Raw genomic sequence first — 15,520 nt, 5'->3', positions numbered from 1 at the left:
GGGGGCGGCGAAGGGGGCTGCGGGCACCGCGACGCGGGCTCGGGGTCAGGCTCCCGCTGCGGTGTTGCCCAGTGCTTTTTCTAGAGCAGCGCCATCTCACCCCACGCCACCTGCCCCACGGGCCTGGGGGAGGCACTGTCTTCCCCCTCGCCGTCTTCCCCCATGCTGTCTTGCCCCATGGCATCTTCCCCGCGGGCCTCTGGGCAGTACCACCTTCCCCCATGCCATTTCCCCCCACACCATCTTCCCCATGGGCCTGTGGGCAACATCATCTCCCTCCACACCATCTTTCTTGGCAGCATCTCCCTCCCACGACATCTTTCCCATGGGCCTGTGGGCAGCACTATCTTCCTCCATGCCATCTCCCCCCATACCATCTTCCCCAGCACCATCTTCCCCCAAGCCATCTTTTCCATGGGCCTACAGGCAGTGCCATCTTCCCCCACACCATCTTCCCCAGCACAATATTCCCCTATGCCATCTTCTTTGCAGGCCTGTGGGCAGCACCATCCTCTCCCACACCATCTTCCCCCATGCCATCTTCCTCACAGGCCTGTGGGCAGCGCCATCTCCCTCCACGCCATCTTCCCTGGCATCATCTCCCTCCACACCATCATCCCCCCAAGCCCATGGGGGTGGGCAGCTGACTGGCCCCCCAGCTCCCAGCAGTGGTGGGGGGGGGCTGAGGGCAGCACTGGGCTGTGGGCAGAGGGAGGAGCCCACTTTGCACCCCAGTGGTCCCTTGGCTTAGCCAGAGCTGCTCCGATCGCCTGGCTTGACAGCGTGGCCCAGTCAAAGCCATGTCGCCTCCGTCTGGTTAGCAAGGAGGTTGTTGCTTTTGCTCTTTTAGTCACGCTCCTTCCCCTGTCTTGAAGGGCAGTTGCACTCCAGCTTAACTATGAAAAGGAAAAGCGATGGCGTGGTCAGGCAGGCAGCCCTCTGCACCCCCGGGGCTTCACGTGACCGCCTGCTCTTGCAGACACCATCAAACGTCACTACATGGTGCACGACTGACACCTCCTCTGCCACAGGAAACCTAGGGTAGGGACGCTGTGCCTCGCACCCGCCATGCGCTGTGCAGGCACGTGGTGCTGTGTGCTCCTGTGCCCTCCCGGGGTCTGTGTTGTGGGGACACCAGGCAGCACCCTTTGGCATCACGAGAGCCAGAAGGGCGCCCTGGAAGAAACTTGTGCCTGCTTGAAGAAACTACATTTGCTAGCACCAGTTGCCTGGTACACGCTGTGTTTGAGCTAGGGGTCAGAGAAGTGTGACGGAAAAGGCACATGTGCATTGGATAGGGGCACGCGTGTTCCCCAGAGACCATCCCTCAGGGCTCCTGGGGAGTCTGGCAGCACCAGGCAAAGTGCCCGCGGCTCTGGCAGACCGGACAGCTGCACCGAGTGGCAGTTCTTCCTCAGCTCTGGGGTACCGACAAATGAACGGGACAAATACGCTAAAGAGAGTGGAAGCTTTTACCTTGCATTTGTCTGTAGCTCTCAAGAACAGTGAAGACTCTGGAAAACATTGAAAATGTTGCTAATTACACAGAAACCAGAACTGGCCCAATATAAAAACTAAGTAGAGCTGAAAATGTTTCTATTAAAAAAGCCGTGGGATTCTTAAACAGAACCATGCCTTTTAAAGGAAAATTTTATTAAATTGTTTCTAAATCTTCTCTATTTTTTGATAAGAAAAAAAAAGTGTCTTTTTTAAAAGCTAAAACTAACCATGGAGAAAGTAGATAAAGGTTGAACCCCCCCTCCCCTCCCCGCCCAAGTTTGTATCTATAACTTTCTGGAAGGGAGATGGAGGGTATTTTCTGCTTAGGAATATTTCCCTGGATACTACTGTGTCCATCCTATTCTGTTAGTGTGATTACAAAAGTTAGCTCTGAGTTACCTACCTGAAACTGAATTCTTCAAGTCATGGGAAACAACATGAAGTCAGTCATGCTTTTCCAGACAGATCTAGCTGAATGATGTTTTTCATGTCAGCTGACACATTATGTCATGATAATGACACATGATACTGAGCTGTATCATTATCTTTTTTTCATGTATGAAGTGCATATTCAAACTGATAATAGTGATTTTTTTTAAAAAAACAAAAGGTTTATACTTCAATGAACAAAACAATCTCTACCTCTCCATACTGAATTTTCTTGCATCTCCTTCCAAGGAATCTTCTACCAACATAAATGGATCACTTGCTAATCCAATATTCCTGTAGTAGAATATGTATCTCCCTCATTTCTGTTGTTTTGTCTCCATTGGATTTTATTGTTAAATTTGTCAGAACAGCATACACACATAATGGAGGGAGAGAGACATATGTTTACATATTGTGTGTGTGTAAATAGACACATATTCATAAATATCCTGTAATTACGAAGCAGAAGATTAACACAAAACTCTAAATTTTCTGTATACAAGTACATATAAGGCTTCTGTTACTATGGCATAGTGCACCACACAGCACTTCCAAATATTTTTCCTCATGGTTTCACTCCATTTTATGAGTGTGGAACTGAGACACAGAGACTGAGTGATTTGCACGAGGTTACTTGAGAAATACATTTGTGGGCAAATATAGGAAGTTCTACTAAATCCTCAGAGGGCTCCCTAGTAACTGGCCCAACCAGAAAAGTTTAGCATCCAAAAGCTGAAGTTAGTGAATGTATTCTAACAGAACTCCCACCACCGTCTATAGCTGCTTATGAGATAAGGCTAATTAAACAGCGTATGATATTTTGTTTAAAATGTGTTTTACACTGCATAGTTATGTGGTATTATAAAATATATTCATTAAAATATATATTCATGTGGTATTCTTATATATGTTCATATCTTATTCCTTAAATGACTGTATACAGTTACAAGGTTACTCTAAGTGAGATTGCTCCAGATTTGATGTTTTCTATCTTCTGGGAGCATTTAGCTTATGCTTTCGCCTTTTTCTCCCTCTAAAACAGCGAAGGCTGGTTTTCCCTCTCGCAAGTAGCTGCCGGGGGTTTGTCGGTGGGGACACTCTTGGTGCAAGGTGGCCCTCCGCAGGCAAATGCTGTTCACAGCAACTCGCTGAAGGACCAGAACTGCCAGTGCTTCGGGAATCAAAATCACCCGAAGAGCTCAGCTAAAAGTATGTTTTATAATTCAACTGTCTGCATCGATACCAATGCTTTGTCTGACACTTCTCTAATGATGGAAACTGAAAGCCCGTGCATCGAGCAATAAGTTCACCTTTTTGTGCATGACGGCAGCACTGATTTGACTGCTTTCAAATTGTGCTGTTTAAAACTACGTCCCTCGACAGTGCCCTAGGGAACCATCAACTAAGCTATTTGGTCTTCAATATTAACAAGACATTTTCAAGTGCACCCAGAAATACAGGAGTTTCTGTTGTAGTGTCCCCAATGAAATCTACTTGGAGTAATGAATGACCACATTGCTGATTTTTTTGTTAGCTCAGCTTTCTTCGTGATCCCAAGTGCTGAATGCCTAATTTAATCTTGAACTGACAAAAGCATTGAAAATTGAAATGAAGTAGCTATACAAAAGAGCAAAAACATTTCTTCCAAGATACATTTCTTCTAAGCTCTCTCTCTTGCAACAGCCAGGAGATCTCTTGATCTAACAGTACATATAATTTGCTTGTCAGGTGTACAAATGGCAGGTTTGCTCACTGAAACATAGAGGCTGGGTTTCTGTTGGAATGGCTTGCTAGTGCGTTACCTTCATGCGGGAACACCTCCTCTCCCCTGTGAATGGAGCGGCTCTCAGCACCTGAGTTATTCCTCCTGTCACCGCCATGCACAAGGAATATGATAGGGGCCTAACCCTCATAGTTTGGACTATTGAAAGCAATTTAAATGACGTTAGAGTATACATCAGAGACTTCATTTTTAACACATCCTGTTGAATAATCTCATAAACAGTGAGATTAAGTTTCAGCTGATGTTTAAAAAACCATGCCAAAAAAAGTTACAGCATATGGGGGCCTGACATACCTATAAAACCACATCTATTAATTATTTTGGAAATTTTACTACTATTGGATTTGATTTTGTGCTCCCAAATAGAAAAATATTTTGATTTTAAAAGTGAAATATGTTTAATTTTTCATAGCTCCATACTACACAAGCAATTTTAAGTTTGTAACTAAATAGAAATGTAGTGGAAAAAATAATATCTGAACTATAAAACTTTTAGGAAGAGGCTAAAATGGGACCTTTGTATAGATGAAAATTTTGTATATTCTAATACAGTTGTCTGCGTTGTTATTTATCACTAAAGGGACTTTCTTAAGATCAGGCAAGGGAAGGGAATTTGAAGGCCAGGTAATATTCCTTGGTGCAACATCATTTCTGAAAATATAATAGTATAATACAAATATCCCCCAACAGTAGTCTATACTGCTGAGTAAAGGTTACGGTAATGATCAGCTTGCTTTCTGCAGAAATGTGTAATGACTGAAATGTTATTCAGTGGGTATTTGTTTGTATCTACAGACTGTCTGAGCCCATGTACTCCTCTGTGTGCACTCTTACTCAGTGTATTTGTTCTCCAGGTACATCTACCAAGGCTAAGACAAGCCTAGTACTAGTGCTGAGACTGGCCTGTCGTACTGCAGTGCTCTTTGTTCAGCTGAGTCCCTTTCTCCTGTAATACTGCGGTGAGTTTCATCAAGGATACGGTTTGCAAAGTTTGCATTGCGATGTGAAGATCTAGTCAAAAGCTTGTTAAATTTCTTCTTGATCCCTTATTTAAATGCCTTTTCCTCCTAGCTGACATTGCATATTACCTTTTTGATTGACTTGAGAGCCTTATGAAGAGTGGATTGGAATATTCTTGGGAAAGCTAACATTTTGTGGTTCTTTGATGGAATGGAAAACATACAGGAAAACAGGACTATTTTATGAATGTGGCTGTCAAGATTTGCTAACTTTCATGGCACTGCATCTATAGCGTATTTGTGGTCTGGTCTGATATTTATTGTGACTGACAGCATCCTCTTCATGACCGTCTTGGAATGAATGAAAGTTTTGAATGATGATATATCTAGGAAGTGGTATGGAAGTTAGTGTCTGAGGCCCTTTGATCACTGGTTATGAGTAATATAAAAAGAGGCAGAAAAAGGCATAAATAATAATAGTAGTGGACATAAACATGGCCTGAAGTGATAATTTTCATTCCAAAGGTTATACTATACATGCCGATTCCCCTCAAGCATACAGAAATACTAAATGCATTTTTTATTTGTTTGTTTCTTTGTTGTGAGCATTGACAGACAATAAACTAACACCTGCATAATATAAATAAAGAGAGATATGCCAGATTGCAGTAGGATTTTCAGAAGTGCTCAGTCTTCACTGTGTTTACTTCACTGAAGTGAATCATAAAATTCCTGCTAGTTTCAGTGGAAACAGTGTTTAGTCAATGGGAATTAAATACCTTTAAATTCCTATGGGCTAGGCCAAAGTAACCAGCATTAAGAGCTGTCAGGGAAAAATTTCATAGAACTATTTTTATTAGAAAAATCAGTTTTGCTGAAATTGGAGTATGTTGACATTTCTAAAATGTCATATAAAAATCAAAGTCTTCTACTTCAATTATTCTGAATATAACATTTCAGTTATTTATTTTAGAACATATTGTATATTGTAGTATTAAAAACTGTATTAAAGGAACACTCTGAAGGTTGTAAAGTCAAGCACTCTAAGGGTAGGAGAGGACTCCTATCTTACATTGCTTATAATGTAGTTTCGCATTATCATCTGTTCTGTTTCTTTTCCTGCAATATCCATGTCTCATCCATTGGAGAGCACGGAATCAATCTGGAATTGAATCAAGCTGGGTACTGAAGAAGTCTATTATTTGTAGAGTCCTTGCCTCATTGGTTGCTTAAGTTGCAAAGTGTATAGCAAGTAAGACAGGAGTTTGCAGGAGTAAAAAATGATTATTTAATGGCTAAAGCAGTTGAACAGAGAGCAGGTCTTGTCCTTGCTTATGTCACATTCTTGTGTGGCAATAGGCAAGTTACTTAAAAGAATTTTTTTTCCCCGGTGGTCACCAATTTTTGTTCTTTATTTCTGGAACTCCATGAAAGTTTGCTGACACCTTTGACTTAATCTCTTGCTGCCTCATTTTGCCTCCTGTGAAGCAGATGAATACTTGCAGACGACAGGGGTGTTGTGAAATACATTGGGCATGATGCACACGACAGGGCAGAGCCTAGCGTCAGTTGACTTCTGTGTGCCAGCACAGTGTTAAAGTTGCAAAACCCTCGCTGGAGAGCAGCAGGATTTCCAGCTAAAGTACTCCACTAGTAATCGAGTCCTCCAGACAGAGAAGAATGGGCTTCTTTTTAGCAGCATGAATTGGAGACCAGCAGGAAAAGTAGTTTTTTTTTCCCCAGAGAAAGCAGGCTGCCACAGAGCACCCCAAAAGGGTTAGGTCATACATACTTACAGGGCGGCTATCGTTCTAATTGACTTGCCTGTATTTTCTTGGGTTTGTTCCCTCTCCTCTGCCTGTTAAGAGGTGGGTAATCTCAGAGATGGCGCAAAAATATCTTCTAAAAAGGATAGTTTACCAGAGAAGATCTGGCCCAGATTATGAAGAGTTGGGCAAATATAAAGTACCAAGTTGACATTGTCTGTTTTATGCAGCTGTATCATTAAGTACCATCTTATGATGCATGAACATGTGTTATATGCACAGTCTTTATTCTGGGATTTTTAGAAGTTTTTGAATTTGCAGTGTTTTGCATACTGTCTCTCTTTATAACTTGTGTGCCGTTTCCTAGCTTTGAAAAAACAGTTCTAACTTTTTAAGCTTCAGTATATGCACTGCTTTAAGTTTATGAGTTCTTATTTTCATTTTCATTATTTTAATAGATTATAGTGAATTGAGACTTTAATAGCCTCATTTTTAAAGTGGAACAGTGTACACTGACTATTTTATTAATTCATTCCAAAACTGATCATTGCTATGAGCTTGAAGGCATCAGTTCCCAACTGTTTGTCCTGGTGTTATGACTTCTAACTTTGCTTCAGTCCATTTTGGAAACTGATTTTGTGTTTGACTGAGAGATGTGAACCCTTGTTTGGAAACGATCAGACTGAAATAATTTTAAGTGAAGAAATGTAGACCTTTTGTATTCAGTTTTATTTTGTTTTTATAAATCACTTCTAAACAAGTGAATTTCTTTTATTGCTTCTGTTTTCTCAAATCCTGATTATCAAATTTGTTTTTGATTGGAAAATATGTGAAATCATGAAAATTATATGTCTATAAAACAAGTGAAAAACATACTAAGCTAAAAACTTAAAATTAATTTAATATTAGCATAGTTTATTCTACATTTCCTATTTATAAGATTTAAAATTGGAGTGAAAAATGGAAATGAATTTGCTCACGTTGCATGAAGTGCTTAGTTGTGAAATATTCTTGGAAATCACTAAAATGTGTATATTGAAAAATATATATGTAAAATTATTCCTATGAGTTACTTTTATTCTTTGCATTTATGAAACTTCTGTAGCACTTTTCAGTGAATAAAGAGAGCATTATCACCTCACCAAGTTATTTTGTCCTGTAATGCTTGAGAGATGATGTAACATTACACAAAAATTGCAGTGCTAAGTTAGGCAGTTGGCCCAGTGTCATGACTCCAGTGGTGGTCCACAGCAGTTCTTTTGAGGAAGATGCAAAAATCGCATGTCTCTTAACTGTGTCATTTTGTTTACCAGGGTGAATTTCTGAGGTGGTACAAAAAAAAAAAAAAAGATTTTAGATCCTCTCCATACATCACCTGCACACATACACACACACACACACAAAAAAAAAAAAAAAAGGAAGGAAGGAAGAAGAAGAAGAAGAGGAAGAAGAAGAAGAAGAAGAAGAAGAAGAAAAAGAAAAAAACCTCTCTGAAAAATATCACTGGGCAATATTGTTCCATGCTGCAGACTCACTTGGTGCGGAGCAGTGCTTTCTGCAAATATTTCACCCAGGGCCTGTGAGAAATGGCTTGGCTGGCAGCTGTTTGCCCTGCTTTCCTGGAAACACAACATGCAGAGATGCCCTTGCTCAGGCCTTGGGGTCTGCATTTCTTACAGGCGCATAGCGCTAGGTGGAGTGCCAGGACTCCGGCCTGGAGCAGTGGCCCAGGAGTTTTGCAAGGTCTTATGTTTCAGAAACGGTGGAAGCACTTACGAGGCTGCAAGGCTCTTGCAGGCACTCTCTGTAGGCTGCTCTCAGACACAGTGAATTCCATCGTTTAGTTGCTCATTCTGGGGGTGAAGGGCAAATCCTTTGCCAGTTTTGAATTTCATAATTTCATTTTCCATGAGCATTCCCAGATCCTTGTTTTGTAGAATAGGGAGAACAAACATCCCTGATCCTTTTCCTCTCCACCACTTAGTGCTCTAAATATTATCATGATTCCAGTCATTTTTGCCTTTCTCACAGTGCACAACCTTGTGCTTTTTCTTTTTATCAGATTTTTTCCATGTCCTTGGTCATTGCTTTCCCCCTTCTCCGGTTGCCTGCTACTTTTGTGATATTCTTTTAGAGACATGTTGGCAAGGGCTGCTCACAGGATTCCAGCTGAGGCCACCTCCTTGATTTTTCTTAAGGGCATCTTTTTAGTTTTTAGCTTGGTTTCCGACTGAAACAGCATCTATGCAATTACAATGTCTGTGAACTTGTTAGTTTATTTCTGCCAATTTTGACAGATAGGTATAGGTCTCAAGGGAGTATTTGATATTTTACTGTAAGTAGTAAGAGGGTAGAAAACAAGAGACATCCTCTAAATGTCCTGTCTATGACAGAAGGTCCATTGTGCTCTCATATGTTATTGGATATCAGACAATTATGTGGAAATGAGACCTTATGGATGTCCCAAAACTTCAGTCAAAGATTACACCTTACCAGATAGAAAATCAGTCAGTCATGAGATGCAAACTGTAGTAATTCAGTCTATATTAGATTCAGCGCTCTCTGAAATTGCTAATATTGTTCATTATCCCATTTCTATATAGACTAACTTTTTTTTAGCTCTTTTCTGACAATGACCAGTTGCTTAGGTCTGTTTGAGACAAATTGTATCCCCTTAGATCTTGTGAAGGAGTATGGGCATTTATTTTTTCCACCCCAGTGAACATTGTTTTGTGGAAGCAATACTGAATTTAGTACTGGGGTTTTACAGAGAAAGCCAGCAGATCTTAACAAAGTAAAAAATAAAAAGGAAAAAGGAGAGCAGAGTGGATGCAATTAAATTTCTACCTTAGAAATGATGGGAAACATTAATAACAACTGACAGAAATTCATCCTTTACAAAATTGTTATTGTATTGTACAAAAGGAAGCAATCTCTTTCATGAAAGTTACTTTCTTACAACATAAGGTTCAGACAGTTGAACACTTACATCTATTGGAGGAGATAACAAGCAGATTTGATAAATCTTGCTCACTGAAAAGGAATGAAATGTATGAGAGCTGTAGGATTTCTTGCTGAATGTGGCTGCCCACAAAGTCTTTGATACATATGTCATACACTGGAGATTAAAAGCTCAAATTCTGTAACTATGGGATCATGCAAGCTTCTTTGATAACAGATCAAGTGCCCTGTGACTTGCCTAGCAAGAAAACTTGGGACTACTTAAAGCGCTTTACAAAATCAAAGTTAAAACTAAAGATATCATTAAAATTTTTCAAAGAGCATATCAGAATCTTTTAGGAACATCCCTGGAAAAATATAGCTAGTGTCTGAAAAGACTATTAGAGTGACATCTCCTTAGGAACAGAAAGACAAAATTTACATTGTCCATCCTGTGGTAGGGAAGAATAGACATGGGAAGGATTATAGATGCCATAGCATGAAATAATGCCTAGCATATGGTAAAGAATATGCAAACTGTAAAGTGGGGAAAAATCACTTTGGGCCATATGTTCCCCTCTGGCATCAAACTGCATGAGAGAACAAAATAATCCAAAAATCATGTGATTTTTGAAGTGCAGCCATTCAACTGCATTCTCAGGCTGCCTTTGTGCACTGTGCAGAGCTGGCTCCAGACACGCTGCATGAGAAGCTGCATGTTGGGCCTACACAATGCTTTGAATAGCGCTAAAGAAAGGCGAGCATGGCCCTGTCGATCTCCCTATGCCAACCTTCCCCACTCCGGCACTGGCAAGGAAGCAGGAGAGCAAGGGTGGGGAGGGTCACAAGCATAAGCATGGGCCTGGCATCCCGGTCCTTCAGTTCAGAGTGTCTGTAGAAAATGAGTCAGGCACATGGGATGCCATCCTAGCCTAAATACAGGCAGCTGTAAAACTGCCGTTGACTTAATGGGGCCAGAATTTCTGTCTCGTTATATTATCTTCTACGCCCCCATGTTCCTTAGGATGACTGTGCAGATGGCTGCTGAGGTAATGCCCTGGCCTCCAGGCTCCTCTGTGCTATGCAGCTCCTCTGATGGAGTCACAAAAAAACAGTGCTTATTTGCTGCTTGGAGTGTGACTGCCTGTATCCTGGATTTCATGTACATTTTAGGTGGTGTGAGGAGTCCGACACTGTGGAGAATGGCTGAATTTTCAGCTCTTCCTTTCCTGTCACTTTTTTTTTTTAAACAGCCTATTGGTAATGTTTTTACAGAAAGGAGAATCCAGTTGCCTTTCTCCTTGAAGCAAAAACCCTTGGATTCCTTAGTTTTGCTGCTTTCCTTACCATGCAGCCAGAGAGAAGGGAGTGTACACACGAGACACCCGGAAAGAGTGCTTTCTAGGAGCTACATTCGAAATGCAAATGTTAGCAGAAGCTGTGACATGTGGCAGTTTTGCTTACATGGGAAGTGTGCAAAGGTATAACAACATGTCACAATATGAGGGAAGCTGTATAATATAACATCATTTGTAAAGCTCAACAGAGGAAAAAATTAATACACTTTGGTGATCGGAAACAACAGAGAACTATAACAAGAAAACAATTAATTTATTATTAGGGCTTCTTACATTCTCTAATTATGGAATATTCCCTCTCCAGTAAACTGTTTTCTGCCAAAGAAGTTTTAATTTTTCTGTTCCCTGGGCATCCAAGTGCCACGTTTTGTTTTGTAACTCATTGTGTTTCTTACACTTGGTAAACTTAATTTCTCCCACATGAGGGAATACAATCTTTGACAACTTTCAGCTGCCTCAGCATTTGGCTAGAGGGAGTCTAGGGGGTTGGTTTCATATGGGAGTGGGTACAGAGAATCAAAACATCTGGAGAGAGGGCAAAGACTTTTCAGTCCTTTTGGTAATGAAGGGTAAAGGAGCTGAAGAACTGAATGCCAAGAATTACAGAGTGGAGAGAAGAAATCCAGTAATAGACACAGAAAGACAGGATGCTTGAAAAATTGAAAAACTCTGGAAGCAATCGGCAAGAGAATATGATGTACATGGCATTAAATACAATATTGACATATATTTTTTAATTGCAATAAGGTCTTCCACGTTTACTCAATGATAAATCTGAAAATTTTCTAATTAAGATAGGAAATTTGGGGAAAATAAAAGAGACTGCTGAATCTCTGCAGAAGGCTAGTTCTGCTTTTTTACTGAAATTGGTAGGCTTTCCAGTGGAATTTGGGGTTTGTGTGGTCTGCTGCAGGAGAGACCCTGCTGGCAGTGGGTGCCCGAGTGACGTACAAAGGGACTGTACTGCTTAGAGAGCTCAACATTGGGATTCCTCGTTGTCATATTAATTCCTGGAGAAGGAAATTTTGCTCAATAGCCAGGACCCAGAAATATTTTTATACAGGTGCCAGACTATAAAGAACATACAAGAGCCTTTTTGCTTGGAGTGAGACCAAACTACATAGGCAAAATCTGAACCGACTGAGAGCAACAGTCTCTTAGCATGTTTGTTAATATTTGAATGTTGTACTTTACAAACAGCATGTAGTTGAATTTCATTGTTCGTGTAGTACTGAGTACCCCACAGTGAGTACAATGGCTTTACCAAACAAGCTAAGGAGAGTGCATGCTAAGAGAATTAAACCCAGTAAAGAAACTCATTGAATAAAGAGGTTCAATGAAGGGAGTGATGGAATATCCGGAATTTATTTGTCCTCAGCAATCCATCCATTAGATAAGATAGAGTACTACAGCATTACCAGATGTCAAAAGGGGAAGAAATAATGTGAGACTCTGGAAAAGTTGGATGTAAAACATGAATTCAGAGAGCAACAGTTGGATAATGAGAGCATGAAAATGTATACACATCTATAACATTTATTGAGAGACTTTTGTCTGGGACAAAAAAATCAGAAAATTCTAATGACAACTACGAATAGGTTTAAAAGGGCGCAGGCTTCCGCAGTTAACAGAATGAGTGATGGAGTGTGTACAGTCAACACAATGCCAGAATGAATGATGTAAAATGCTGTAAAATATGCTGTACTGTGCATAGTAAAATGCTTCCTGGGAGAATAAGTAAGGAGTAATAGGTCCTAAAGTATGGCTTCAGTAAATGATAGTTTAAATAGAAAATGCTCCAGAGAGTCAGTTAAAAGGCCATGGAAAGCAAAGATATGTTTTAAATAAAGCTAAAACCAAATTACAAGGCAGTGATATAAAATAAATGTCACAGCATCATCCAAAAGATATGTAAGTAATTGAAGCACCTATGGTTGTCATGGAAGAATTCTGCTTTATACATATATTTATATTATTTCAGAAGATCAAAAAAGGTCTAGTCATATTTAAAGATGAACATGTAGTTGTCCTTGAGCTTAGGATCATAGAGAAGCATGGAAAACTTGCATCGGTAAGAGCAAGAATAAAATTATGTTTAAGACCTGTTGGATCTTGTTTTTACTGAGATTGTGGTGTTCTTAATGCCAGAGGATTTAAAAATATTTTATAAATAAAATGGGATCATCATTTCTACATTATGCATGCTTAGTAGCATATGTAAAATGTAGATCTGAACATTAATTTGAATGTGCCCTATTGATCAATATAAGATATAGCTGGCTAATTGGGTGTTGGTAGATTGTCATATGGTTATAACAAATAGCAGATGTAAATTAGGTTGAAAATGTGCATGCATTATTTTGAACATTTGCATACAAGTAATTAATAATAGTTGCTGTTATAATTTTTAGCTGGAAAAATTTCCCTCCTATATTTTTCCAGGTGTTTTTCCAAATAATTTCATTTAGATTTGTGAATGCTTAGCATTTCTAAAAATTGGGCTTCTTATATACATCTGATTTTGGACACTTAGAAGATAACAAATACATTACAAGCGGCCCCCTTTGAAAAGTCTGGTTTACATATCTTCCCTATTTGACATCTTGAAGCTTGTAGCAGAGCTAATTCAGTTTCCCTGGGTCCCAAGCCATTGCCTAAGGCCTGTGCTATTTTTTGTTCACTTCTAGCATCTTACCTCAACTACTATATGTTTTCTTGTTTCTGCTATAGACAAGGTTGTTGGCTTAAAAACAAAAATATTCCTTTTATGATCTAATTCGTTCTCATTCAGTTCTATCTGTGACTGTTTCAGTACCCCTCTAAGGATCTCATAATATACACCAGCATCGTATACTCCCTTCTGCTTATACTATGACAGCATCTTTAATTACATGTGACTACATACTTCTTTTTCCACCAGACTGAAGAGCCAACTGCAAATTTGGCATTTTATTTTTTGCCTGATTGACCCTGTAACACAAATAATTTTATTTTGTAAAAAGAAAATTTCCTGTTTTAATTATCATTAAGTAAACATGGAAGAACCTTAATGCACATCTTCTGTTCGTTTATGGAACATAAGAGAAGTCCTCCTGTATTTCATTCATTAACATGCTTTTGCTATATAATTTGCAGCTTTATATGTCTAGCAAGGATACCATTCAAGGTAACAAAGGCATCGCTCTCCAAAAATCCAGTAAGTAGCAGACAAAAGGTGGGCTGGGGAAAGCACTGGAATGGAATTCCTACTTCACTCTTCTATGACATTTTCCATCCTTATTCTTAAAGAACTTTTACAAAGATTAATCATTATTTCCATTTGCCTTTGGGAGAAACTGAGTCACCTGAAGAGGAAGTGACTTGCCATACAGCAAGGCAGCGGCAGAGCCAAGAACAAAGTACAAGTCCCTTTATTTCCTGTCTGGTGCTCTCATGACATCAAGTCAGCGCACAGCTCTGCCACAGTCATCTTTATGACCTTGGGTGAGTCATTTGGATTCTTTATTCTGCTAACACTTAAGTGCATGTTTAATTTAAGCATTTGTTAAAGATTATTCATGGTGTTTCAGATTAAGTTAGGTAGAAACTTATATGTGCAAGAAGTTTGTATCTTACCCTGTGTCTTAGATCCCTATCCGTAAAGGAATACTAATACTTCCTTATCCCATTGTTAGTCTGTTTTGCCTATTTTGGATTGAAAGGGTAGAAGGCTATTTTGTTCTCATTTCTTATTCTGCTCAGATCGTAACTATGTCTGAATACCCTCCAGTAGTACATCAGCTGTATACATGGGTGGTTCATTTTTTCTCACAGGTTGCTTGCAGGGGGGAATTGTTCAGTATACTGTTATATTGGCTAATCTTTCTTTTTTCCTACTTTGTTTATTTTTTCCCAGGAACTTTTCACAAAGACTAGTTTTAGGTGGGGAATCCCATCTCCACAGTTGATGGAAAGAAGTAAGCTAGAGGAGCCTTTCTTCTCTTGCTCAGAGGGTATGTTACCTGGTGTGCTATGGGTCCCCAGTTCTTCAGATATGCAAAGGTTGTTTTCCTCTTCCACACACATCTGGAGCCCAACTGTCTCCATTCCAGGTGAAGTCATGGTGCAGACAAGAGGAGAGTTTGCTCCACCTACCAATCCCTGTGCAGTGGGGATGAAAAGCAGAAAATCACTCTCACCTATGTCAAATATGCACATATGGTTCCTCCAATTATTTCCTCTAGGAGTCCTTGTAAGAACAGTTCCGCACCATCCCATAAATCTTCACAACTCGTATGGTAGTAAGCAGCCATTTCAGTTTTGGGCTCTTAATTTGTTGTGTGTTTTGCTATTACTACTTTCTGCTATTCCCTCTGCTCTCTTCTGTTCCTTTTACCTTCCTTATTTCTTTCTGATACCTTCCCCCCCCTTCTACTGTGCTTTCTCCCTGTTTCATTTCTATGAGTTTTTTCTTTTCCTTTTATGCTCCTTTTTCACATGAAAAGGGAAATGTTCCACTCCCTAGCCCAATTCCAGTCATAGATCTGGGAGAAATCATTGCTCTTGTCTGGCTATACAGGTAGAGGACTAGGATTTTGCTGCTGTGAGGATTTCCCAGAAGTAATACTGCAGCTGATCCAACAGTTTACAGTAAAAGGACTGCAGCAAGTTCAGCAAGGTGAAGGCCATATTTTTTGGGGGGAGGGGGGGGTCTGGTACAATAACCAAAGGGTGGCTTGTCAAATGAGTCTCCACTCTGAGAAGTTAGATAAAATCTTTGGACAGGATTCTACATGTACTCCCTGG

The sequence above is a fragment of the Apteryx mantelli genome, chromosome 1, assembly GCF_036417845.1.
Source record: "Apteryx mantelli isolate bAptMan1 chromosome 1, bAptMan1.hap1, whole genome shotgun sequence".
In the NCBI taxonomy this organism is placed as follows: Eukaryota; Metazoa; Chordata; class Aves; order Apterygiformes; family Apterygidae; genus Apteryx; species Apteryx mantelli.
The sequence above is the reverse complement of the archived record's forward strand: the minus strand, read 5'-3'. Positions refer to the sequence as shown.